The sequence below is a fragment of the Wasmannia auropunctata genome, unplaced genomic scaffold (genome assembly GCF_000956235.1).
Source record: "Wasmannia auropunctata unplaced genomic scaffold, wasmannia.A_1.0 LD336106.1, whole genome shotgun sequence".
Classification (NCBI taxonomy): domain Eukaryota; kingdom Metazoa; phylum Arthropoda; class Insecta; order Hymenoptera; family Formicidae; genus Wasmannia; species Wasmannia auropunctata.
In genome coordinates this window covers 7,612,840-7,639,098 of record NW_012026784.1, presented here as the reverse complement: position 1 = coordinate 7,639,098, position 26,259 = coordinate 7,612,840, and the positions used below count along the sequence as shown (strand labels likewise).

General features: G+C 43.5%; 1 protein-coding gene and 1 long non-coding RNA gene across 4 annotated transcripts in view; both read right to left on the bottom strand.

Moving 5' to 3' along the window:
- The window catches only part of LOC105455640 (POU domain, class 6, transcription factor 1), a 113,167-nt gene that overhangs the window by 66,614 nt on the left and 20,294 nt on the right, over positions 1-26,259 (bottom strand). The gene's annotated exons all lie outside the window — the stretch shown is intronic.
- LOC105455635 lies at positions 20,031-23,308 on the bottom strand. The gene is made up of 2 exons (XR_975138.1): positions 20,800-23,308; positions 20,031-20,399 (listed from the first exon to the last, which is right to left on the bottom strand). It is a non-coding gene; the product is annotated as an uncharacterized LOC105455635 (long non-coding RNA).

Sequence of the window (26,259 nt, the reverse complement as noted above, 5' to 3'; positions counted from 1 at the left end):
GGCGCACCCCGCTCGCCTGGCAAGCCAGCCAAACCTCGGATATACATTATTCCTGCCGACCAACCCCTTTGCACGGCGGAACACTGAAAATTGTTCGGAAACAAATTCGACCTACCACCCCCTTCCCCCTACCCCCCTCGGTCCTCTTCCTAACTCATCCTCCTCCGCCTCATCCGGTTGCCGTCTCGCGAGGTGAGATACTCGACTGATTAAAGTGTTTATGCGATAACACGACTTGGGATCGGCGAGAACCGCATTGTCGGAGTTACAACTGATATGATACGACCCGATCGCAGATCTGCGCAACGATGTCTGTCTCTTCAATTTTTCCATGTGCCATCGCGGAAGATTGAAAATCAATCGTCGCCCCGATAAGAAATGTCGATAACACGGCAAAGTTTACGACGACATGTGAATTATAATAAAAAGTTTACGGAACACCGTGGGAATTTTTATCCCAATCCTCGCTAACGCGGAACGTGATTTCGTGCCAAATTTGGTTCCAATCGCTCGAACGAGGTGGTCGCAATCCCGTTCGCAATTTTCTACCCGCGTACCGGTATTAGCGGCGTGCGATTGATGCCACTGATTCAAATTTGCCACCTTTTGAAAAAATTATGAAACTCGGTCGTCACTATAATTTGTCCGTCGAATTGTAACAATCGCGTTATTACGTATTTGCCTGTCGCAATTCTCAACATTGCGCCAAATGATCACGGATCTCTTTACAGCACTTTAATTGCACTAATTTTTTATAAGGAGCCAAAATTTTTTTTCCATATGAAATATCCATTTGGGGAAGGGCGGCAAATGAGTTATAAACGAAAGCGACTAACGATAGATATTTCGCTAAAAGCTATCGCTAGTTTTCTCTTATTTTATGCAACCACTCTTTTTACGTATTTGTCTGATTTGTCTGATATGCGTCAAAACTGCTACATACATGAATACTCGACGAATCAAAGCCCGCCAGGTATAATATGATCGAGTATCGATGTCAACTCGTATATATATTTACTTTATTTAGTTGCAGTGACCGTCTAGCGAGATGTACGCGCGAACAAACGCGATTTAAAATTTTAATAACTTTGTCGACTGGCTGTAAACGAGATTGCAGTTATAATGTATCACGCGAGATTTTTGCTGTGGCATCAACATTATCTGTAGCCGTTACGTTTACTAATTAGTAACGCGATATCTGCTATACTTTTTGCAAAGCAGAACGAGAAAAGAAAATGAGGCTGGTTTACAGGACTTCTCGTAAGCCTCGGCTTGACGCGCGCGCGACATGGTCTCTCTCTCTCTCTCTCTCTCTCTCTCTCTCTCTCTCTCTCTCTCTCTCTCTCTCTCTCTCTCTCTCTCTCTTTCTCTCTCTCTTTCTCTCTCTCATTCCAGCCATTTAGAATGGCTTTTCTGAAAAGGAATAAATGTAATTCATGTAAAAAGAGATAATAGTTTGTACTATTAGGGAGAATGTTTTTCACGAAAAAAATACAGATGATTTTTTTTAGTGTATATTAATAGATAAATTTCTATAATAAAACTAAAGAATGTTTTTAATTAAGGAAGAACGTGACTACGTCATTGACAAACCAATTTTTGTAACATGGCTAAATGGCAAATAATTTCGAATAATGAAAAGCAACAAGTAAAATTTGATACCCTAGGTGAACTGCGCTGCTAATTGGAGGACATTAAATGAAGTACGTTTACTAGCAAGATGGCATGATTGTATGGCGTAATGATAGCTGATTACTATCATTTTCGCGCTTGTATGAGACAACACATCTGTGCGCGTGCGCGCGCGTACGAGAGAAGAATGTCAAGAGTATAACGTCGTGTTATTATCTTCTATCTGACAATTATTGTTCATACCGATAATCAGAGTTTTATTCTTCTAACATTTATATATATATATATATATATATAGATATATATATAAATTACCATCACGTTTTATTATAAAGTGTTAATTTAATTCATGATTATTAAGCAAATTTTATTGTAACAAATCCTAACATAAAATTATCATTAACATATTTAATATTTAATATAAAAATTTTTAGAAATTATTGGAAAATTGACCCTTTGTAGATAAAAATTTAGCGATATCTTGAGTTCTGTATAAATTACGTACTGTATGATTCAGAGGACAAAAAAATGATGAAATTTAACTTGAAATGTTGTCAATGCATCTTTATTTGTTCCGGAAAGTTTCGTTTCTTCTGAGATTTTAGAATGAGATAAAATCATTGAATGAGATTTAATATAACTGTAAACTATATCAAATTAATTAACTATACACTGCGACTGCCTCCGGCAAACGACTCATTCATTTTTATTTGCGCATCATCCCGCAGCATTGCGTAAGCTTGTACATTAATACGTCACGCGTTTTATTCTTACGTCCTTGTCCATTCATGTCCGGAGGTGCGCAAATGGCGCCGGCACATCTCGCTCCAACGTCGAAAAGTTTCCGCGAACTGACGCGTGGAGCTCAACCGTGCCGAGTGATTTCCGCGGACGGTCGCGTAATTATGTAGGACATATAATGACACATAATAATAGTATATTCAATTCGCGCCAAAGTTTTAACGTTACGTGTATAATGCGTTTGGCACGCACATCATAAATGTTACCCTTCTTTATTAATTTTTTCATATCCGATCATAAATTGTATTCCCTCTTGACTTGACGTGTACAAATATGTTTAAAGATTATTCAGAATTGTCTATTTCAAAGAAACGTAATGAACTGCAACATTTAATCTATATAATCTTTTGTGACTTTTAATAAATGTTGCGAATCATGGCTCGCAGTAAGACGGTGGTGCTGGTGAGCTTCCTCATATATATATATTCTTTGTATAACTGTAGTTTTTCACTTGAGTGATTAAGTGAATAAATAAATAGCCTTAACCATTGACGCGATCCAAAGTACAACCGGCGCGATTAAAGGAACATTCGTTCCCCGCATGCCGAGATATTGCACGGAAATAATTCGCATCGTGAAATATACAAATTATACGGCACTTGGTGAGATAAAGCGTGCCGTTATATTCCCGCGCTGATATTCCTTGCCCCCTTCGAGGCTGAAGGCGAGCGGTGCCGGCTCACGGTAATTGTAATAATTGTTATTATTCGGTGTATAATTAACGCTGCGGCTGCGGAGCTACCACCGCTGAGGTCTCGGACGAAAAGTTTAAGCATGGTACCCGGAGGGCCATTTGCATAATTAATTAAAGAAGGAACCGAGTTTTCAACAGATTTTCATGCCGCCGCCTTCTCGCTGGCGCGCGAGAGAGAAAGAAAGAGAGAGAGAGAGAGAGAGGGGGGGGGGAGGAGGAAGAGCTTCGGGATACTCTTTCCGCGGTGAACCAATGAGAAGATCACGCTCACTAAGAGCACCTATATGTTTTTTTCGACCGACCAAAATAGCAAGCGCATCGCGTCAGGTTCGCTATCATCTTTCCGTTCTTCGTGTCTGGGCTTTTGGTAGATACGACACTCGGCCGACCGATGAGCACCTAATCCTATATTTTTCCATTGATTCGTCCACTGTTCGTACCAGACTCGAGGGAGGTAGCAGGGAGGTACGAGACGTGGATGCTGGGGGTTGAGGAGACGAGGGGGCAAATGTAATTAATTATCCCAGTAATGACTCTGACTGATGAGCGGCTGGACAAGTCCAGCCAGGTCGAAATAGCGTAGAAGTGGTAACGGCTACGAACGAGCGCTGAAATAGAGTAATTCATATAGTTCTCGCAAATTCTAAATAAAGATCACTCGTCAAAATTTGATCCAAATATACGCCGATATATAATAAAAATCAATATACCGGCCCTATTGATTACCGCGGCATACCGGACCAATTTTCGAAGATATATTATCAGAGATATGATTACATCGGGAAACGCGCCACTTCTTTACGTTCTTAATTGCAATTTCCGTAGCGGAAATGCACAATGGGTGATATTGCCTGTGTCGTAATTGAAACGAAAATATTTTTTTTTTGTATTTTGAAAACATTTTTTTTCGAGTAGCTTAATATGTAACGAGAGAGAAAGAGGGAGGGAGATCGATCAGAAGTACTTGGGAGGACTCTCGATATGTGAACATCATTTTGGCATTTCGTTCTTGAAGCGCGAGAACGAACTGTTCCAATGATCAATCAAATGCGTTCGAGGGTCGTTCATACCTGTTCCTGAAACACCACGGTAGGGAGACAACGAGAGGCACGGAGCGGGGCTGTGCATGACAAGGTAGATTTATTTTTTTCACACCCCACGCCAGGACTCACCAGGGGCTGGACGAGGTGTTTTAATATTTTAATAGGACGGCGGAATGGCCGGTTTCGTGACTTGGCGTTTTATAATGATATTCTCCCCGCGTTCCGTTCGTAGTAGCAGGAGAAAATCAACGGCTTGGAATAACCCATTTCGCTGCCAACTCGTTCTATTCTCCTAAAATAACAAGACCTGCCCTTTATTTCGCTCCCTCCGATCGCCGTCGAAATATTCGTCGACTTAACGTGATTTATACATCGTTATCGCGCGAGAAAATTCTCAACTAATTAGCGTTCTCTTATTAACAGTAAAAAAACTTATATAATTAATGAGCTCTCTAAGATTGCTGGATCATTTTAAAGTGCAAAGGTTCAAGCGTTAAAACGCGCGGCAAGACATTTCTGTAAAATTATATGCACGCGCGCGCAAATATAAGGCAAAGAATGGCGTTTCGAAATAAATGGTACGGATATCGAGATATCTAAAGCGTGTAATTACCACGCGAAGGTCTTGCTACTTGATTTCTATCAGGAGGCAAGGCGGGGATCTCCGCGCGAGAATCGTCTCCGTCATTTCTCTCAGTGATACGCGCTGAATCATTCCGCATCATCGTTCCAAACTCTCCTCTTACAATCGAACCGCCTCATCCGCCCTCTCGCTCTCTTTCGTTTCACCGTTTCAATCAAGCATCGACAGCAATTTCATCCGGCTGACTTCTCACCTCGCTACAAACCCGCCCGACCGGCGATTCTAATTAACTTTCGTTAAACCATACGCGCACTCATGGTGGTTTGCACGGCCGCTAATGGTCGACGCGACCGTTCTTAGATACTTATTAATATTATACGAATAGAGAATATATATCGGATGCGTATTCACGTACACAATTACATATCTAAACCACCCACGTGTGCGCGATTGCCGGGTAGTGTTTTATCACAAACCAGTTCCATTCATAAATTAAAACCCTTTGGTAATTACAGTTTGACAAGATTGAAATTCTTTCCATCACCTACATAACTAACAATACCATGCAGAGTTCTAAAAATGTGTGCATAATTCTGAGGCGTGCTGAGAAATGACAGAGATAACTCGAGATCGCGTGAAACACCTACTTGAAGTTTAGTTTTACATATCATTTTGATTGCTTAGACTTAGAATTAATTTACATATCATATTTTGATTGATTAGACTTAGTATTAGTAAACGATGTACGTGTACAAAGTTTGCGAAAACTTTCGTAACGTGATGAGAATTGAAATATTTTAGTTATTTATTGTAAACGTTACACAATACCATGTTAACGCCGTCATCATCCGATATGCATCCAGCGAAACGTCGATCAAAAAGAAAATTCGCAGTTGAGGTAGAAACGCACCGACTGACCCCCACGAATATTTCCCCAACGGCGAACAGTTCGAGATTGATGCGTTAGGCAAACAGCGTAGGCGCGTCCTCGTTTGTACTGGCGGACACGACGGCTCGCAATTAATTGCAGGTAGAATCGTTAATGCCGCCTAATTTCGCGGAAGCACAGAAACGGTCCAGGCGAAAATCACGATTCGTTAGTGCCGGCGATTTTTGCCAGGCTCGTTGGAACGGTTGCATCGCCGGATGTAGCTAAGTGCAAACTTTGTCGTGAACTTGCGATCTCTCTCTCTCTCTCTCTCTCTCTCTCTCTCTCTCTCTCTCCCTCTCTCCCTCTCTCTCGTTAGGATTTATAGATAGTGGCAAGATGAATAGTTATTAACTTTTTTTACTTGCACGTGATTATTTCTTTAACAACCACAGATTTCGTAAAAATCTCGTATCGAAAAGATTATAAAGATTGTATCGAACGAGGATAAGCTATTTATAAAGCTCAATCTTTTATAAAAATTCAATTCGGACGGAGTTTTATTTATTTGATAATTTACAGCATCGTGTTAATAAATCACGAGGTACCGAAATCACGGTATTATTATATACAAATGTAGAAATAGCGCATCACGGATAAATGGCCCGCCGTCTACTCGCGAGATACATTTTTACCGAGCGCATCGAAAAATAGTCGACGTTATACTTATCAGAAATACGAGATTCCGAAGTTGGCAGCGCGAAACACAATATAAACGGTAACGAGATTAACGGTGTATCGAGCGAGAACGGGCGGGCGGCCGCGCCAAAATTCGGATCAGACCAGTTCGGTATTAACGATTCGGCGATCGAGTCGCTCGATGCAGCTGCAACCGCATCCGATTGAAGCCGAACGTGGAAAAAAAAGGAGCGGGTCGGCAGAAGAGGTGGGGAAACGAACGGGGGGTATAAGAGCACCACCGGAGCGCGAGGGCGGTCGAAGAGCGAATTTGCGAAGGCGCGGTCGGCGGGGAGGGGGAGGAGCGGCGGCAACCTTTTATAATCCGGCAAAATGCGAAACGCGCGCGCCATTTTAATCGAAATAGGTTTTCGCCCCGAAAAAAAGTTCGTATTTAGAGGGAACGAAATGAGTTCACCTCCGGCACGATGAAAGACCGATAAGCATAGCTGATTTATACGAAGCACGAGCGAGCCCAACCGAAACCGTCCGCTCGTTCGTTCGAATCGAATCTTCCCTCGCCATCCGGCGAGATCCCATTGGCCGCGTTTAACGTGGAAATGCGAACGCGTCTCTACGCGCATGTTGAGATACGCGTGCGAGCGCGTGCACCGCCGGACTGCGCGAATTTCGGGAAACTTGCCGCGAATTTTCTAACACTCGTGAATATCGTTCAGTTCCCCATCGGGAAATGTTGATTCACTTGTTTGCATTCGTTTCACCCGCACTTAGGGGAATTCCGTTTCGCACTCGACGTCTTTTTGCCAATACTTTATAATATTTTTACAGCATACAATTGTAAGAATATAAATTGGATTTAAAAAAATCACTGTGTGTATAAAGTCGCATTGACGTCAGAGAATTTTTTTTTACATCGATCGGTTATGAAAGATACGTGAGGATATTGTACATCGTGATCGTCTTTAATTCAAATGGCGCGATAGGAATGCGAGTTTGAATAGACGCCGATATTTTTTAGCACCGCGCGCTGAATGCAGGAGGCGAAAAATACGCGCGTAAATCTGTGCGCACAAGTGCACGACGAGTTCTTTCTGCGGGGATGGTGGCGGGGTGGGCGAAAGGGGGGAAAAGGGTGGGAGGGAGGGAGGCGGAATAGAGGGACGGCATGTGCGGAGTGTGTGCGTGTGTGCCATCGGTATGCCGAGAGACAGCGGGAGAGTCACGAGAGAGGGAGACAGGGTTTTCAATTTTATTCGACGAACGCGAACGGGAGGGTACCGTCCGGCAATTTTGAATCTAACTGGTTATCCGACCATCGTCTACGCAAACAGATGAGCGTTGATTTCGTCGCTCGTCACCGTTGAAGCGTTGTCCGTAGAAATTAGAAGAGAGACGATAAAGATTCTAATTCGGAAATCTCACGCATATACGCGAGCATAAAGAATTCCGAATAAAAAGAAAATAAAGATCGCGTTTTACTTCTGTATAAAAGACATCTAAAGAGCGATTGAATTAATTAGTAAGTAAGCAGTAAGATAAATAAAAATGTACGTGTAATAGAGAAATCATAACGTGTCGATCTACGCTCCAAACATACGCGAAGTTGGACATGAGCGAAAACGAGATGTCCGCTTTCAAGAGTTCCAGATATTTGCCATTGAATGCTAGCCGACTTGAACTTGGCCGCCAAGTTGAAAGTTTTCTTGTTGGAGCGGCGCCTCCGCCGTCGAGAGCGAAAGCACACTCGTCTATTTCTAGCGTCGCGACGCCCCTTTCTTCCTGCGTCCCGACGTCGTCAACGACGACGACGACGACGACGACGGCGGCGGCAGCGGCGGCGGCAACGACTACCGAGTCACTGGGTTAAACGTATCAGACTCAGTCACGCTCGGCGAAGTATTATTCTTTCACGATTTTATTTCCACTTATTTCTCTCGGTACTTTCGAACGTGCATTTTGCACAAAAATTGTGCAATTATCTTACACGAGAGTGGAGTAGCCTAGTTTCGTTTCGTATCAAATTTAAAATTTAGGTCACGGTATAAAACAAGACTTAATCTATTTATTGGTTCATGGTCCTGCAGACTGTTATAAAAGACACGGATATTTAGTTTATTTTATGTATCAATATGAATATTTATATTAATATATATTTAAATTTCATTTGTTTGCTATATAAGGATATTTCTTCTCTTAAAATAGCTCTTAAAAAAATATATAAAAATCTAATTAGTCTAATTAATTTTACCCGACAAAATTCATATTTTTCGCAATATTAACATTTGCACAACATCAAAAGAAATTTTAACGCTTCCGCGCGAGAAGTGTTTTCTGATTTTCCTATCGGTTTTCGGTCGCTCCGTTCTTCCGCGTCTCGAGGAACGATCGATTAACAGATATATCCGGGCGCAACTATTTGTCATCCGCAGCGCCGCGCTGTGCACCGTATACGCGCCATTAGTTAAATCTCGGTTGCGAATCCTCGATTTTTTTCCACCGCTATTTTGCGCCCGACGCAAAAGAGGAAACGGAGAAAGAGAAAAAGCGAATTCTGCGCGCGGAATGACGCGACGCGTCCGCGCGTTCGCGCGCTCGTTCGCGCCTACACGAGCCCCGGTTATGAATATGCATTTTCCTTCGTTAAGTATGTGCAGATTGCGTCGCGATACAGTGGACGGCCGTTCATTATTGTCGGTAGCAGCTACTCCCCATCGCAGTAGCCGCGACGCGACAGCAAATCCGTAAGCGTACGATGGATGAAATTTCGCCGTGCAATTAGCGTCCGGATGATGATCGCCGAATCAGCTATTCTCTACTGCTCCGTCTTATTCGCTATTAGCGACATTCTTGTCGCGAGCTCTTTTATATGATAAAACATATTTAAAACACAAAAAAAATATAATCATATTTGACAACAAACCAGCAATTTAGTAAAAAGCAATATCTGATTTTAAAAAAATCATACGCTTGTTGCAAAAAATTGTGTTTTTTATTTATTTTAAATTATGTTTCACGTTTTGTATCGAATATGATAGTATAATTGTAATATAATTTACGTTCTATTAATAGGCCTATGTATGAAAAGTAAACAGTAACTATTCTGACAGGAACAGTAACTATTCGATTTTGAACAGTTGCGCTTGGCATCACTTGGTGGAATCGTTTCCAACTGCGAGCTGTATCCGGAGTAAAAGAGGAAGAGAACACGAGCGGGACGTAAATAGGACTAAAGGAAAAGAGGAGCGGAGACCGTGCTCACGATTCTCTTGTTTGTAATTATTCATGAACAAAGGCTCCGATAATTGCGCTGCTTGATTGCACACTCGTGTACCGATGAGCTGGCCGAGTCTTCTGTAACGTATGGAAATTAATGCCATATTTTTATTGTCGCTGTGTGTTCTCCGCGTTGGGAATAATTTGAGGAATGCGCCCGAGGCTACCCGTAATACCTTTTAGCGCGAAAACGAAAACAGGCGTTCTGTGCCTTCCTCGCTCTCGCCAGGCAGATTTTCGCGATTGCTTTCGCGAATTATACGACACGAATGCAAAAACGACGGGCCGGAATCACTTTGTACATTAAGTTAATTACCCTTTGGTGCGTTTATTCAATGCGTTTGCTGATAATAAATTCGTAGCACGAAGCTTGAGAGAATATTCAGAAGATATTATTAATCTTATTTCTAGAACTGAACATTCCCTTCTTGCGATTGATTTTGATTAACGGTGACATTTTTACGAAAATGCGTGTTTACATCACGTTGAAAAAATTGCATTCCGTGTAAATGACATATAGTTAAACATTTCTTCGATTATTATTATATTGTGCGTTGAAACACGATTTATAAATTATTACAATACTCGTTGATTTCGAGAGGCGTTATTTTGTTTTTTCGATTTTTGTCGAAGAGTTCTGTTTTAATGAATAAAACTTTATCGAGACTTTTGTTTTGCCCTCTTTCTTCTCAATAATGATTTGGGCGAGGGGGCCCGATACGGGCGATACGCGCTACAGGAACTGGTGCCCTTCCGCGAGCGCACGTGTCCTAATTACTACGAGCGATTTGCGCGTGGCCCCTTTTGTCGCGCGTCACGCATGCAGCCGGAAATCTTTCGCGTTCGCGCAACGTAAACGCGCGATAAGTAGTTTAGTCGTACGCGTGTCGCCACATTGAGCCGACGCTCGGCAAGTGCGTGAACACGAACACGCGAGAAAAGAATACTCGTGGCTCGTAGAGGGACGGACGGGGCGGACGGGACGAGGTACAGCGAAAGGGACGAGACAGGAAAGAGAGTGCGAGATATAGAGTGGTATCGCATTAAGGGGAGGAAGGAGCGGAGAGAGACGGCTGGAGGGTTCGTGGCGGCGCTCACCCCTCTCATTCTGCAAACAATGCTCCATATCGTCTCCATAATGAACGCGGGTATAGGTACATGCATGCGCGTCCCCTCGCAGTCCTAGTAATAATGAGCACGCAGATTATGCGTGGTGATTGGTGCTCGATATATATATACCTAGCTACCCTCCGGAAAGCAAGGAGAAGAGACGGGGCCGACACGGGGGAGGAGAGGGCAGACGATGACGCGACGAGGATTCCGGAAGGATACAAACGATGAGCCGGCCCCGACGTCTATGTCGCTCTGAGCTTAATAGCTGGTCCTAGGTACGACGATAAGAATCGTTTCGCGATTCGAGCGTCGTCGGGACGTATGCGTGTTTGCGACGCGCCGCGTAATGGATTATACAATTATAAAATTATAAATACTTCGCAGCTGTCGCGTAAATTAATATTGAAATAGGACAGAAATGAGATATTATGACGTTTTAACGGGGTATAAATGCGACCGGGGGGAAAATCGAATCGTCGCATGCAGTCTGCGAACCGATATACGGGCAACACCAGCGTGAATGCACCAATTAGAGTATCGAAGGATTCCACTGCTACCGCCGAAACTCCGGAGATTCCTGAAGGACCTCGACGAAGGTATTTGTCCAACGTCGTGCTTGCGGTGCTCGTTCGAGTAACGATTCGATTCGAGACTACGGCTTCGAATTTGCATCTCTCGCGCTGTATTGTCCATCGCGCCTGTTTACACATTTGACCCGGATTGTCAAGCTAAAGTTCGTATTCTCTCTATTTAGACACAATCGAACTTGATTAAGGATGTTGAAATTAACTTCGGGCCGATACGTATCAAACACGGCTCACCAAGCACGACAAGGTAGGGGAGACCTATGATCGCGATCCTATTGATCCTCGAACGTCGAGTTTCTCTCGGACACAATATGTATCTCCCTATTAGAGACAAGGGAGCATTTTATATTTCATAATTTATAAAAATTACAATTAAACTCCATTTGCGTTTAAATCAACCGTAAACTGCTGTTAATAAGCTTGATTTTTCATTTTTCGTTTTTCATTTTTCTTTCGCCGGTGGTTTAAAAACTATTAAAGAGATCTTTAAAGAACTCTCATCCTAATGCTAATTTTTTAAGCAAAAGTATACGCGAATCTCTCTGTAAACAGACTATTTATTAACGAGAAGAGCATCATTCTCTTTACCACTACATTCGCAAAATCCCGTGGGTTGGGGATCGGCTCGATTTCCCGAAATGCGAAATTCGCAGCGACTCGCGGCGGTCCATTTGACCGGCCGTGATTTCCTCCGCGGTGGCCGTGCCCGCGCCGTACCACGCCGCCTAAACGAACGACGCGACGGTGTGCGGCGCGACACCAGTTTTTTTTCGCATTATAAATTCTCTGCTCCGGACAGCCGCCCCGCATCGCCGGTTTTCCGCGCTTTTGCCGACGACACGCGGATGGCCGCGTGCTCACACATACGCAGCACGCCCACGCATCTATAACACGGACGCGCGTCTACCCGGAGAGCGGAGACGCATGGCGAGTCGCGTGATTCGCACGTGAACGCGAATTCACGTTGGCCGCATTGAATTCGCAGATATTCAGAAGAGGAGGAGGAGGAGAATGAGGAGGTGGAGGAGGAGGAAGTGGTGGCGGATGCGGAGAAGGATGAACGGGAAGAGGCGGCGGGGGCGGGCGACGGCAGGCATCGGCACGGCGCGGATTCCGATTGAAGTCAATACTTTTTCAGCAGTCCAAACCCCCTCCCGGCCAGGCGCGGTCGCGAGCACGCACGCACGCACGCACGCACGCACGCACATATCTTCGTTAATAATATACGCGGAAATCTGATTATTTTTCTGCTTCCCCGTTTTAATTCTGAACGATTTTTTCGTTTCTCCTCACCCCGCGCCACCTCGCCTGAGCGCTCTCACCCCGCTTTCGTTGCACGCTCGGTCGTGTGCGGTTCGATGTTTTTGCGCGGGGTAAGGTCCGATTGGTCGGCGTCCGCTCGCCAGTGGGGTGGGAAATGAAAGGTCGGCCGTTCTCGGGCGTGTGTGCACGTACGTACGTAGTCACGCGTGGTCGTGATGGAACGTGTGCTTCCCTGGAGAGAAAGAGAGACAGATAGACACGAGAGAGAAAGAGACAGGGACAGAGAAAGAGCGCGAAGCAGAAGAGAAACGATAAACGAGTGAGAGGAAAAGACACTCAATGCGCGAACGATACTTGCCGAGGCAAGACTGGAGCAACACCAACCGACCGGTGCGACATGTCGGTGAACGCGCGAGCTCCTTGGTGGTACAGCTCGTGTCCTTAAGGCATTGCCAGTTTCTGGTTGTGCAATCGTCTCCCCCGCTACATCCACCGATCGGGACTTTCACTTCGACTTCGCGAATTGTCTCGAGTTACACATGGGCTTGCCCTGCAGTCGGCGGTTCTCGTGCGATACCAGCTTCTCTTAATGCTCAGTAAATAAGTCGCATTTGCAGTGTCTAATTCCCACTCGCTAAACAACACTCGTCTTTTTAAGAGTTGTGTTTAAAGAGAGTGACGCAAGGCGTAACGGACACTTCGCGAAACGCAAAACGTGCAAAAGAAATTATTAAAACGTAACGTTTCGAATCCCATATCATTGAAATACTTACGTACGAAGAGATCCGAGGTCGCTTTATTTTTCATTATATTTTCATCGCGGTTATATTACTGCCGGCGCTGCGTATTACGCGCCGCAAACTATAACGCGACATACCATCGACCGCTTTGACATATTCCTCCCCATTTCGTTCCAACTTTTTCCGCTTATCGCGCTTTGCCGTTCGGGCCCCGCGTTTTTAATACTCTAAAATCAGAAATTAATGGAATAATTTTAATTCGCCGCCCTAATGGGCTGTCCGTCCGGTTCTCTTTACCAGCGTCGAAAACGCCGCACACTGCCGCACGATGCCGGCTGTGTAAGAGTGGCACACACGCGTCGCGCCGCGTCGCATCGCGTCGCCGTTCCGCCGAGGGCGGAAAGATCGCGGGCGGGGGAGGGAGGGGGGAGGGTGGACGGATAGACGGCGATGGCTTTTTTCGACGGACAATAAAATTAATTTCGTTCGATTCCGATTAACTTCGTTTGTAATCACGCGAAAAATAAACACGCACGAGAGAAGATAATTCCGCCGTAGTCGTTCCACCGCCCATCTCACCCACCGCCCGTGTCCCATCCTTCGTCCTTCCCAGGGCGCGAGCAACCGCCGTTTCCCCTTTCCATTTGTCCAGTCGCCTGTCCATCCGTTCGTCCGTCCGTACGGTGGCAAACGTACGGTGACCGCGCTTCTCTTTCCAACTCGATATACAAGTCGCGTCAAAAGTCGCGATAGAATTCGATCGGCGAATTCGAAATTGATTTTTACTTACCACCAGCATGCCCCTTTCTTCAGTTCTAATGCCTCAACTTTTAACACTTGAATGATTCTTAAGCTTAAATTCGGTCAACCTTTTCAAGTAAGTTAATTTTCGCGACATATCGACAATGTATTAATAGAAAATCCACACAAAAGTGACACTTCGAAGGTCCCCTCCTACCTGTTTTTATATTTTTAAAGCTTGAATCGACGAAACTGAATGAATGAATTAATATGCAATTAGGCCTTTCGAGGAAAAGCGCGTAATTCGTGATACACCCTGTATATTTCCTGCATCCGGACCGCGAGCGGACCGAAACGTACCGAATAAAAAGCGACGAGGAAGAGAGAAAGAGCGAGAATAGGTGGCCGGGAGTGGGGACAGAGGGAGAACGGAGTTAAAAAAAAAAGGAAAAGCAGACGCGGATGAACTATTAAAAGGCACGTTCGACCGGACGCCATGGCCGGGGGTTTTCATTAAAATTCTTTCGATCTTTTAACATTTCCAATCGGTGTTTGTCGGAATATCGAGTTCTCGCGCGTCCTGGTAAAAATGTAAACGACCGCGTCTGCCGTAACGCGGGGCTCGACAACGGCCGAGCTAATAAGCGTCTCTCGCGTGGATGACATTTTCAAGTGTCACGATATCGGGTCCGTCAGATGTTTATGAAATTTCGGAACTTTTTCTAGCAAGAGTTTTCTTTAACGCGCGTTAAAAAAAACCGCGCGCGCTTACTTATTTATAAAGAAAATTGATTTCAATCTGTTCAAGAAGCTGTTGCTGTATAAGTAATAATGTGGGATCTTTTTGGGGGGGAAATTTTATACGGCATACAAATTTCATGAGGTGGCTTGATTAAGTCGCAAATTATTAATAATTCACGGTATCCTATAATTAATCATATTAACGAAGAAGGTAAACGCGTTGCTACTGCGAATAGATGATCCGTAGCGTCAACGATGAGCAAATTATCATTTTCGATGGGTTACGCGAGCCAGTGAACGATGACCCGAAACAGTCATCGAGAAAGTGATGAACTCGAATTCCACCCTGATTACCAGCGCGCGCTCCATTAACTCGAATTTCGTGCGAACCAATCGACCGTACTAGTCATCGTTGTTGTAACCCTTTCAAATAGCAAGTCCTTCCTACAATTACCGATTTGCGTGCGCGTGCTTCTATTAGCGTAACGATTTAACGCAAAGCATATTTTACAATTTATCCACATTGCAGATATATTACGCTCGCTATATATAGCAAACATCGAAATGTACAAAATCGACAAAATCCAAGTGCCAAATATATTACGTGAAACGATATAAGCAACACAATTTCACGTCCGCTGCATTTTGTAGCGCCGCGTATCATGATTTCATTTGAATGCTTTACAGAATTCTGCCGACCGCAATCATCATTTCGCGTCTAACAAAAACGAATTTGGGGACATCGTAATTTAAGAACTTTAATTATCTAAGATTTGTCTCGAATTACTGAAGAACTTTGTTGCTCTTGTCCGGAAAATCATAGTATTGTAATTATATAAAATGTACGCACAAAACAATTTTCACATTTATCCCTATCTATTCAATGATAGATTAAATGTCTATTTAATGGCTCCTGATTGTCTTTTAAATGCATTACATATTCAATCAATCGACAATCGCCGGGCTTAAAGCTCATAAACACGCACTAATTAACTTCGGCACGTGTTACTCCATTTAACCTAAATCGCTGGAACGCCATGTATAAATCATTAAGCATTAAGCGCACTAATTACATCTGTTCCTAAGCAGCTACATTAACGAACCGTGCTGAACTGGTCCCGCCGCTCTGGGAAGACAGTACGAATTTAGTATCACGGCATTACTCCGCTGAGCACTTAACGATTCTTAAAACGGGTCAAATAGGTCAAAACGTATCTAATATCGCGAGCGTTCGCCTCGGAAGATCGCGGCTTTTCTTAAATCGGGTTAAAATCGGTCAGCGGCGCGATCGATTATAGCGCCAAAATAAATCTGAGGTAAGAATACGTGCAGGCGCGAGAAGGGAACACATCGCGTAAAGTAGATTGAATTTTATCGCCGTGGCAAGCCATTTCCACATTTTTGAGACGCTGATGCGTATACGCGCGCGCATTTATGCACATCGTGATGCATCGCGATGCACATTGTGAGGAGGAGAAGGAGGAGGGGAGGGGGGAGGGAGGAGGCGGGGGAGAAAACGCGCAGGAGTTAAACGAGTCCGTTACCGCGCGCGTTTTTTTCTACGACAGCGTGTTTCGCGGGTTCGGTTGGAGCCGCTTCTTTCCGGAGCAACGCCGCCGCGCCGCGGTGAATCATTATTTATTTTTGTGTTTCACGCTGTCAAGTGGCGGTGAGAGAAACGAACGAGGGAGCGACGGTACGGAAAGGGTAGGGGAAAAAGGGCGCGAGAGTGAGCGGGCGAAAGTCGGAGGGAAGAGGATGCTTCGGCGAGCGCCGCGCGCTCGAGTAATTATTACGGATTTTCCGGATCTAATTCTCCGGACGGTAACACGACACAATTCACTCACGCAGATTGCGCACGAGAGGATGTAAATTCCTGTCAGTCGGACGGTCCATTTCATCTCCTCTTTTTCGCCGGAGCTCCTAACCGACACCGAGGTCGGAGCCGGACGATTATTCGGTTTTCCACTTTCTCCTCGCCTGTTCTTCGCCCTCCCGCCCTTTCCACGCTCGTTTCGCGCCCTCGTGCCTCTATCCGACGCTTCATGGCTTTTAACCATGATTTTACATATCTCGCGTGTATCTTCCGAAAACGAAACGAAAGTCGAATTTGAGCTGCGATTACAGATTTATGGTATTAGTATCGGCATCTTTTTTTAATCACAAGAGAGTCGGAAAAAATTCGGATATCTTGACGATAACAAATATATCCACGGTCTAAAACAATCAACATGATTCGTTATATGACTCTAAAATTAATCAAAGTTTATTAAAAATTTCCACAAATGTACATCAAGTGCACACCTACTATTAATATCTATCTGGCTGAATTAATTATTATAGATACAAAATAAAATAAAGCGAAATTTGCGAATGCAATGCCATCACGATTGGCGTTGTCCAAGTTATTCGTTCCCGATTTACGTGTCTTCCCATCGGTTCCGAAATATCCACTCAAGAAAGTAGATCCATATTCAAGGCTGCCTATTTTTATCCACAGGCAATCGGGCATCGACATATAGATGTATATACGAGGGATCGTTAGTATGCCATAAGGCACTAATCGTCCACACAAAAAAAATGCCGTGATGTCAGTCGATCGATTTTATCTCCCCTCATCGTGCGCAACCCCTTGAAATGCATGTTAAAGCTACACATGCCGACCATGTGGTACAATTATACGAACACTCTCATTCCTATCTCGAAATTTTACTCGCTTGGCGGCTAGGCTAAATCAGGTGATATTGCCTTGTCCCCGGGAAGATGGTGAGGGCCGTAATGCCATTCGCGCTATGTATTTCGCGCGATTATTCGCGCGTTGCCTAATTAAACGCTCGCCGCTCCGAATATCATGTTCAACCGGCTAGATCTAGATATTACTCAACGAGCATGCGTGCGTCAACGCATAAGCGCGTGAGGCGGTACGATTGTGTACGGGCGGTCATTAAGGATGCCAAGGGCCACTAATCGTCATCAGAGACGTATTCACCGGCGCGGCGTCCTACACAGAAAATAAAATTGCCTCCCCACCCGCGCGCCGGTCAATGGACATAATGATTATTTTCTGCGGTATAATGAGCCCGGAGCCGCGCCACCGCCGCATCGTTGTGTCTACGCGGTGGAAAGATAATAAAAGATTCAGGTCAATAGCGGTGTAATGAGGTATCTGGAATCCATCAAGGATTCATACGCTGAACATACATAATAAAGACCGCACTGGTTAACGTATAGGTACGTATAAGCGCGAAATGCAATTTGCGAGGAGAGAGAGTGTGTAGGTGTGTGTGTGTGTGTGTGTGTGTGTGCGTGTGTATGGTCGCCGCACGCCGGGACGATCGCGAAATGCGTATCAGCGGCTTCACTTAGGATTGTCTGTTGCCAGCGAACCGTTATTTGTACATGAGGTAGAATGTATCTTTGTTACGTCTATGTATGTTGCGGTAAGGATAAAACTCGGAGTTATCATAAACGGCATGGAAAGGAATTATTTATTGCGGCGGATAGCATTCTCACGAAAGCTGGATAACATCAATAGTGATAATGTCAGCTAACGTAATTTACTCGCGCAACGCCGTGGCCGCAAATTGAATCGCTTGGACTAACCGCATCGAAATAAATGGCGAGGTCGCAATTTAATAAGGACCAGTCACCATCTTCCGGTGATTAATTCTTGCTAAAAAGTTTCAGCAACTTTACAGACTCCTTTCTCATGGATCTTAACTCCTCGGAGTCATTCTTGCCAACCGCCAGCCTCCACCCCTCTCATCCACCGGCGAAGTAAACTTTTAATCCTCTGCTCCCTGAAGAACTTTCTACCCCTGTAAAACAGTCGGCAACGACACCGTTTCCATATTTGACACATCGACACCTGATATCCTTAATTTCTAACTACTTTATTATTTAGCGCTCTTTTCTTATTTATATAGTTTTTTTACAATGCCGGATCGATCGTTTTAATTTAGTCACTTGTCTCAATCTCAAGGTAAAAACCTTATTCTTTATATCTTAATCTTGTGCAGGTCTGATAGCGCGTATTAAGGACGATAGAAAAATTATTTTAAAAATGTGCAACAAAATAAAACGTATATTTGTTTTCTCTTGGATAATTAATCGATTAATACGTGGACCTGGATGCACTTTGGCCGGTACGAAGTTCTGTATCTGCAAATCGTCCTCAAAGGAGCGCCTCGTTAGCTTAGAGGGTGAAACGCGAAAGTGGGCGTATATTGAAACCAGTTGCCAACAACTTGGACAATTATAACGATAATTGCGACATATATTATGCTAATACCGCGCGCCCGTTTCGGTATCCGTTCCGTCTTTATTCGCGAAGTTCCGCAAAAGAAATACGGTGGAACTTTCTAAACAGCCACTCGGCATGCGACGATCGATTTCCCCTCTCACACACACGACGCGCGGTGTGCACCACGTGGGTGTGAGAACGGCTGATAATTAATAAACACCCGTTCGAATGTGCACGTTATGTGACGGATTTATCTAAGCGGCCGCTTATAGAGCTCCGGCTATTTATTCGGGGATCAATTATGACAATAATCGTTCTACAACGGCGGACACCTCTCGCGGACACGATAACGTCGCGGTATCAAGATCGAAAGACAAGAAAAAAAAATCCTGTCGGCGACGTGCGCGCGCGTTTGTTTAACATTTAAACGCTATGCCGCGGGACGGCTTTAAATAAAAACGGCATGCCGCGGGACGGCTTTAAATAAAAACGGCATCGAATGAAAAACGAGGAGCCGTAAACCGGCTTGCAGGGCCTTCCGATATTTTTTTTTTTTTCGACTGGATACAAGTTATTACGCGACGCTTGGCACAGCCCCCGCTTGAAATCCCCGATGCCATTAAAATAGAAATGGGAAACCCGGACCTCCCAATTCCAGCATAATATTGTGATTACGATATGCACAGACGCTTTATATATATACGCGCGTACGCCCGCGCGAGAACTCCAGAACCGGGAGAGAATGCCCCTTGCCCAGTGTACATCCAATATCAGAATCGGCCCTTCGCGTTTCCCATGCATTTATTCCTGCATAAGCGACCCTGCCTGCGCGTCATTATATTTTCGGTATCTAATATATATTTTTAACCGCAAGACTCTGCAGCGTTTTATCCCATACACTCGACGACGCCTCTAACGAGATACACGAGCTACAATTCTCGAGGCGATATCTGAATTTTTAATTGTTACGTATGTGTTATTATCCGTTAGAATTAAAAGGTAAAATATATCACGTCGATAACACATGTTGACGATCAACACGCGATTTTAATAAATGGATTAAGTAGCCGAGGGCACATATATTAATTCGTGACGCTACACCATTTGCTTGCATAAGTTCTGACATATCTGTATGAACAAAAATAGCATTGTTGAACAATACATTATCGATTTACGCCAAGTTTTATATCGGACGCGAAAATATGTCTCGGAGTGGCGCGCGGCTGCATATTTGCTGCTGCTAGAGGGTTGCGCTTCATGCTTGCTGTGTGTTTATTCCTGCCCGTGCCGGTCTGTCGTTATTTCTCCAACGCCTAATGTATGTTTCAGCAACACGTATCCGTCTGCTCGTCGCTTTAAATTCCGTAGTATATATCTCCTAAAATTTTTGCATCTTTAACAGATGTAATCGTAAGTCATTTCCCTCGTAATATTCGCTTTTTTCTTATTATTATGTCCTCGCGCGCGATTTCGGTCAATTCGCACAATTGCCCACTTGAATTCGCGAAAGTCGCGAATCGGCTGTGCGAAGAGAAAAGACACAAAATATTTATATTGATGTCAATTCAATTTCGTTTAAACTCATACTGTTTCCATGGGTATATTACTCGTTTCTCTTCTTTTTCCTTTGTTCGCGGCTTCAAAAATCCGCGGAATTCTAGAGAGTAGTGTTCGCGAAAAAGAGAAAAGGGGGGGAGAGAGAGAGAGAGAGAGAGAGAGAGAGAGAGAGAGAGAGAGACAGGTTGCTACACGGAATACAAAACAAAACTATCGCTTACGCGCGCAGTATCACCATAAATCCCAAGTGTATGGCTACGTAGGTCGTATTCGCGCGTGAGATAGTGCTCGGAGTGGAGAATGTATCAAAATCAGGCGCGAGGTTGCTTTATGGACGGGAACGCTCGTAAATACGCACTTCTGGTACTCCTGCTCGACTACGGAACGGCCGAGACTCCGGAGAAACTGCCTGGATACGTTAGGCGATAGAGAAAGGGCTACGAAATAGCTTCTACGGGATGCTAATAAAAGATAGAACTGGCTAGATAAACTCACGCCGGCGATACCGCTTCTCGCCTATCCACGCTAACGCCATTGTTCCGGGCCTTTTGACCGACGTCGACGGTGAGAAGCAATTGATTATCGAAACATGACACTTATACTTGAGTTTAACTCCAAGATCAATTTGAATTTCTTACGGCCGGTTATAGCGGTCGACTCTCACGTTAATCTTGATTAATTTTTAATTTCGATTAAATAACTATCATTAAAGAATTTTCTTTATTATGTGTATCTGACTTTATATTTTAAATGATACAAAAAGAGATCATGAAGCGTGAATCAGAATCAATTAATGCAGATTTTTGGTGCAATTCAGCCAGAACAGTTGCGATCGTATCGTAACTTTCGTTTAAACGAGACATGGCGGAAATAATTCCATTATGGCATTACGCAGGAAAAAAAGCATGTATTATTGTCCCGTATCTGTCTTGAAATCGCCAGCGGCGAAAATCGAGCCTCGGGAATACATTTTTAACATTAATACAAATTTTTATTATTTTTTTTATCTTGGCAAAAAAAAATCCCTTTTATCGGAAAGTAATTACATACTGCATAATATATAAATGTATCTAAACCGGTAGCCCTTGTTTCCGTGTGTTCCGATGAAAAATTTGCGCTCCATGTTTAAAAATTAATATGAAATTTTTTATTACTTTTTATCTCGGCAAAAAATCTCTTTTATTGCAATATAAAATAATTACGTATTTTATAAAAAAAATTTTACGTAAAAAGGGATATGTTACGATCCAATCCGAAAATGAAAAAATTGATCGTATATTAAATATTGTCCGGTCGGTTGGCACGTCCGGCGCGCGAGTTCGCCGCGCGAGCAGCGCGAGGAGCGAGTATGTATCGATGAAAAAGCCCCTTCTAATGTCGGTTTCACGAAGGTAATAATGTGCTAAAAAGCAGGTGCCAGGACTTTACTTAGGAAAAACGCTTTGACAATTCCAAGGCGTTAAACGAACACGCGAGAGATCGAAAGCGGAATTCTTAAACGATGACGGTTAACAGATACGAACCTACGACGAGCGTTTCGCACGCATCGCGAATGTAGTGCACGCGTTTTACACGCACGCTCTCCGCAAAAGCGGAGTAGATTGACATTTTCAATCGCTCACGAACCGTTATTAAAACGTCATGTACACGGACGAGCGGCCGTCGCTTGACGGGAAAATTTGACTTACTGGATCTCGGCTGTCCCCCCGATTGCCCGGCCTGCCTTGCACGACTGTATTTTGCTTCAATCAATTACAAAATGTTGGCGGCCGGCTTAACGACAGGCGCACCCGCGAGATGCGAGATAGCGAGACTCGATAAGTCGCAGTTGACAAGAGACGGCAGTGATTATCAAGTTTGCGCGACGCTTCTTGCGCTTCTTGCTGCGCTTCCTTCGTGTCGCAGTACATGCGCACTAACAACCTGCAAAGCAAAGAGCTCGAGTGGATATTCATCATTTGCGTAAATTATTTTCATGCTGCTACACAGCTGGTACTTCGCCAAACGGCGATTATTTACTCATGTGTGATAGTTCGCAGATGCCGTCAGATATAGAAAAAGGCGCATAAAATTTTATTAAATTATTACAAATAGCTTAATTAAAATTACTAAAAATTTACGCTCCTGATTCATCTCACCGATTACAATGTTTTTATGTTTTTTTTTTATTTGTGATAATTTTTATTAAACGACAATGCTAATGTCTACTGATTGTCTGCGATTTATGGATTCTCGTTTCTCCTTAATAAACACGTATGTCTAACTCATTCCGCGAAACGCTTCAATTAGCACATTACGTCAGAGCCTTACACGTGCGCCGTGAAGTCAACACAAATCGATTCCTTAGTGTAATACTTAAAGAACGGGTCGAAACTTCTCATTCTCGGCAAGCGAACGATCGTATTGCGCGCACCCAGGAGGACAATCATTCGTAAGATGCGTTCGCACCGCGGGTACGCTAACGGTTCCCTGAAACGTTTTCCCGAACGATTCCCACCCGATTCAAGGCGGCCTGCGGAATTCCCTTACGAGCCGTAGAAACAGTTATACATATCTTCAGCAGACGGGTAGAATGGATCGATGCGCCGTGATCGAAGTATCTTCCGCCGCATACGCGATATGTATGATTTCGTATGAGCGCATACATTCACATTTATACTCATAACCGCATACAATGCCATATCGAAAATTATTTTGGAAATTTAGAATTAAACGCAAAAGAGATAACCTTTAATTCATTAAATCATGAAATTCATAAAATGTAATAATAGTACTTATTCGCTAATTCTCGAAATTTTATATATAAATTTTATAATATTATATACGTAATTATTTATATCGCAGAATAAAAGAGAGAGAGAGAGAGAGAGAGAGAGAGAGAGAGAGAGAGAGAGAGAGAGATTCAGTAGCGCAATAATAAATATATGCAATATTTATATATTAATAAACTGTAATCAATATTCTTTAAGTTTTTCATTTAATATAAAATAAATTTTCAGCACGTTACGTCGGCAAGATTCTTTCTTATAATTTCTTGTATACATGGCGATCTTTGATACTGATATCAGTAAAAAAAATCTAAGCATCACATCCGAAAACATTCAAAAATTTATAAATTATTTCTAAGCACTTGGGTAATTCGTGTTTGTTTGGAGTGTACGCCCGTAAAGAGGAAAGAGGTCAAAGTTTCAAACGGATACCGTATACGCGCGTTGTTCTTGCGAGAAGAACGGCAGGATGCAGCAGGACACAAGCCGGCCGCGTGAATGCAGGGAGCAAGGTGTTAGTCCGCACGGAATTTCCTACGCTTGATGCCGGATACGAGGCTTAATTGCACCGCCACACAATGTAAATATGCCGCGTCAGTTAACCGTCTGTCCACGTACACGCACGCGTAACACGCACGCGCATGAACGAAACCGACCACTCTGTCACCTACGATAATGCCCGTTGTGTCATCGCTCACTAGTACGTTATCATTCGCAATGTATTCTTGCAAACGTACCCGCGTCTTTCTCACATTCATCGCTATATACGACTTTGTGTTTAATTTTCCGCGTCTACGGCTAATTGACTTTATTCTCGTTTTCTTACGTACGCGTACGCTTACGTCATAGCGTCGCATCTTTTGGTGTTACATGCTTGCAACAAAAAATATTATTAATATTATTAAATATTAAGTATTATTCAGAAAATTTATGTTAACAAATACCACGAATTTTTTAGTAAAACTAGTGGATTCTTTACGGTTAATCGAGGTGATCATTTCAGTTTCGATAGGTTAATTTGTTTTTTATTGCTGCACTGAACCGTACAGAAAAACTTTCTTTCTCGCTTTCGATAAAATACCAAATATATATCTATTTCACTTTAAGCACAAAGGGTGTATACTGGTTCAGCTGTAAAAAACATACCTAATGTGGAAAGGGACTGCACGGGTGGCGCGCTGAAATTTCTTTAGCTGACGCCCGTATTATTTTAGTTTCGAACGTCTGTTACTCCCGTAGATCCAAGCTACCTGACCACGTATTCCTCTTTTCCTTTCCACGAGGCACCGATAGAGAAACGCAAACAGTATGCACGGTGACCTCGCCGTAGGAAGTTTCTAATCCCTGTGGCGGGCTAACGTTCAAATCTACCATGAGCTCGCCCAGCGGATAGTTACACCTCGGTCCAGAGATACAGGTAATGCCTGTTTACAGATATCGGGGCAAACATTAATACAGAGTAGTCTCGGCGCACACCGGAGGATTATATTATTCTTGGGCAGCCGAACGGTCACTAACTTCGCAATGAAATTCATCCTCCAGGCACGAAGATTGTTTCCATATTTGTTCTCTGTTACGTAACGAACACCTTGCAACAACTATAAATGGATCCGAACGCGATAACGAAGTTAATTTACAAATTAATTCGGTTGTTTATCAACATTACATTTCGATCGAATTTTTTATAAAGCCGGGAGAATACTTACCGTTCGCGTATCCCGCTCGATTAATGCAACCATTGCGCATGGAGCTTCCAAAATCGAATTTTTATAATTGTCAATTTATTACAATACAGACACTTTTGATAGCTTTAGATGCATCGACATTTCCAATTCCATAATTTAAAAGCAAGCTGATATTTGTCACGTTATGTCATTATACGGACAGCGATATACATTGGAGCTTACATAATTAATAATTGTTTTATTTTTCAAAGCCACGAAATTTGTCCGCGAGATAACGCCTCGCCCAGCAATGCGTTCCAAATCTCCCCCTTTTAGAAATGCCGATAAACAAGAAATACACAGACACTTTCGACGTCAACAAACCTATTTCTTATCATTCGCCTTCCATCCCTTCGCGTGAGACTCGAAGGCCAGAGACGAAGGATCGACAGTGACAGTCGCCTCTGAAGAGCGACTGGATGGCACCGACGAGACGCACACTCGTGCAGTATCATCCCTTTCAACCCTGTACTTAGGGTGACCATCTCATTTATATAGTAAAACAGAGTCGCGCAATGGTGAAGCAGGGACGGGAGTTGAGTTTGTTTGTCGAGCAAACGTTTGCCGACGACACCGCCGGACACTGGTGCCTAGCTCGCTCTGGTCCTTGGTACAAGTCTGTCCGGACCACTGGAGGAGGGTACAGGGTGGTGGAAGGGGTGGGGATTTAATACCATCTCCCAGGATGAACAGTGGTGGTCAAATAACTTTGCCAAGTGATTCTCTGCGACGGTATTAATGTGTCTGGCCCTTTCGAATTTCTGCTCCATCGCGAAACGTCGATAATCTGTGGATGGTATCTTTCGTAGGTCATCAAACGAGCTCATCGATTCTACAGCATAAATTGCTTTCGTCTCTTGCCGCCGTTCGCTCGGTTCGAATAATTTTTTATGTCTCGAAATTTATCGAACAAGTCACTATTATTTATAAATTCACACAGCCATATCATATATTCTTTTTTCTTTTCTTATTTCATATGAAAATTAAATATACGATTCAAACTCGCGATTTCTTAAAAAAAAAAAAAAAAACATTAGTCGTACTGAATGAATTGCTGTATAGAATGTATGTAATAAAATATTAGCATCGTTTCTAAGATACGTGTAACAAAGTTTATATACGCGTGACGGTTCGCGAATTCAAGATTCCATTCGTCTTATTCCAAGATCCAAACATCAAGGTCGTAAAT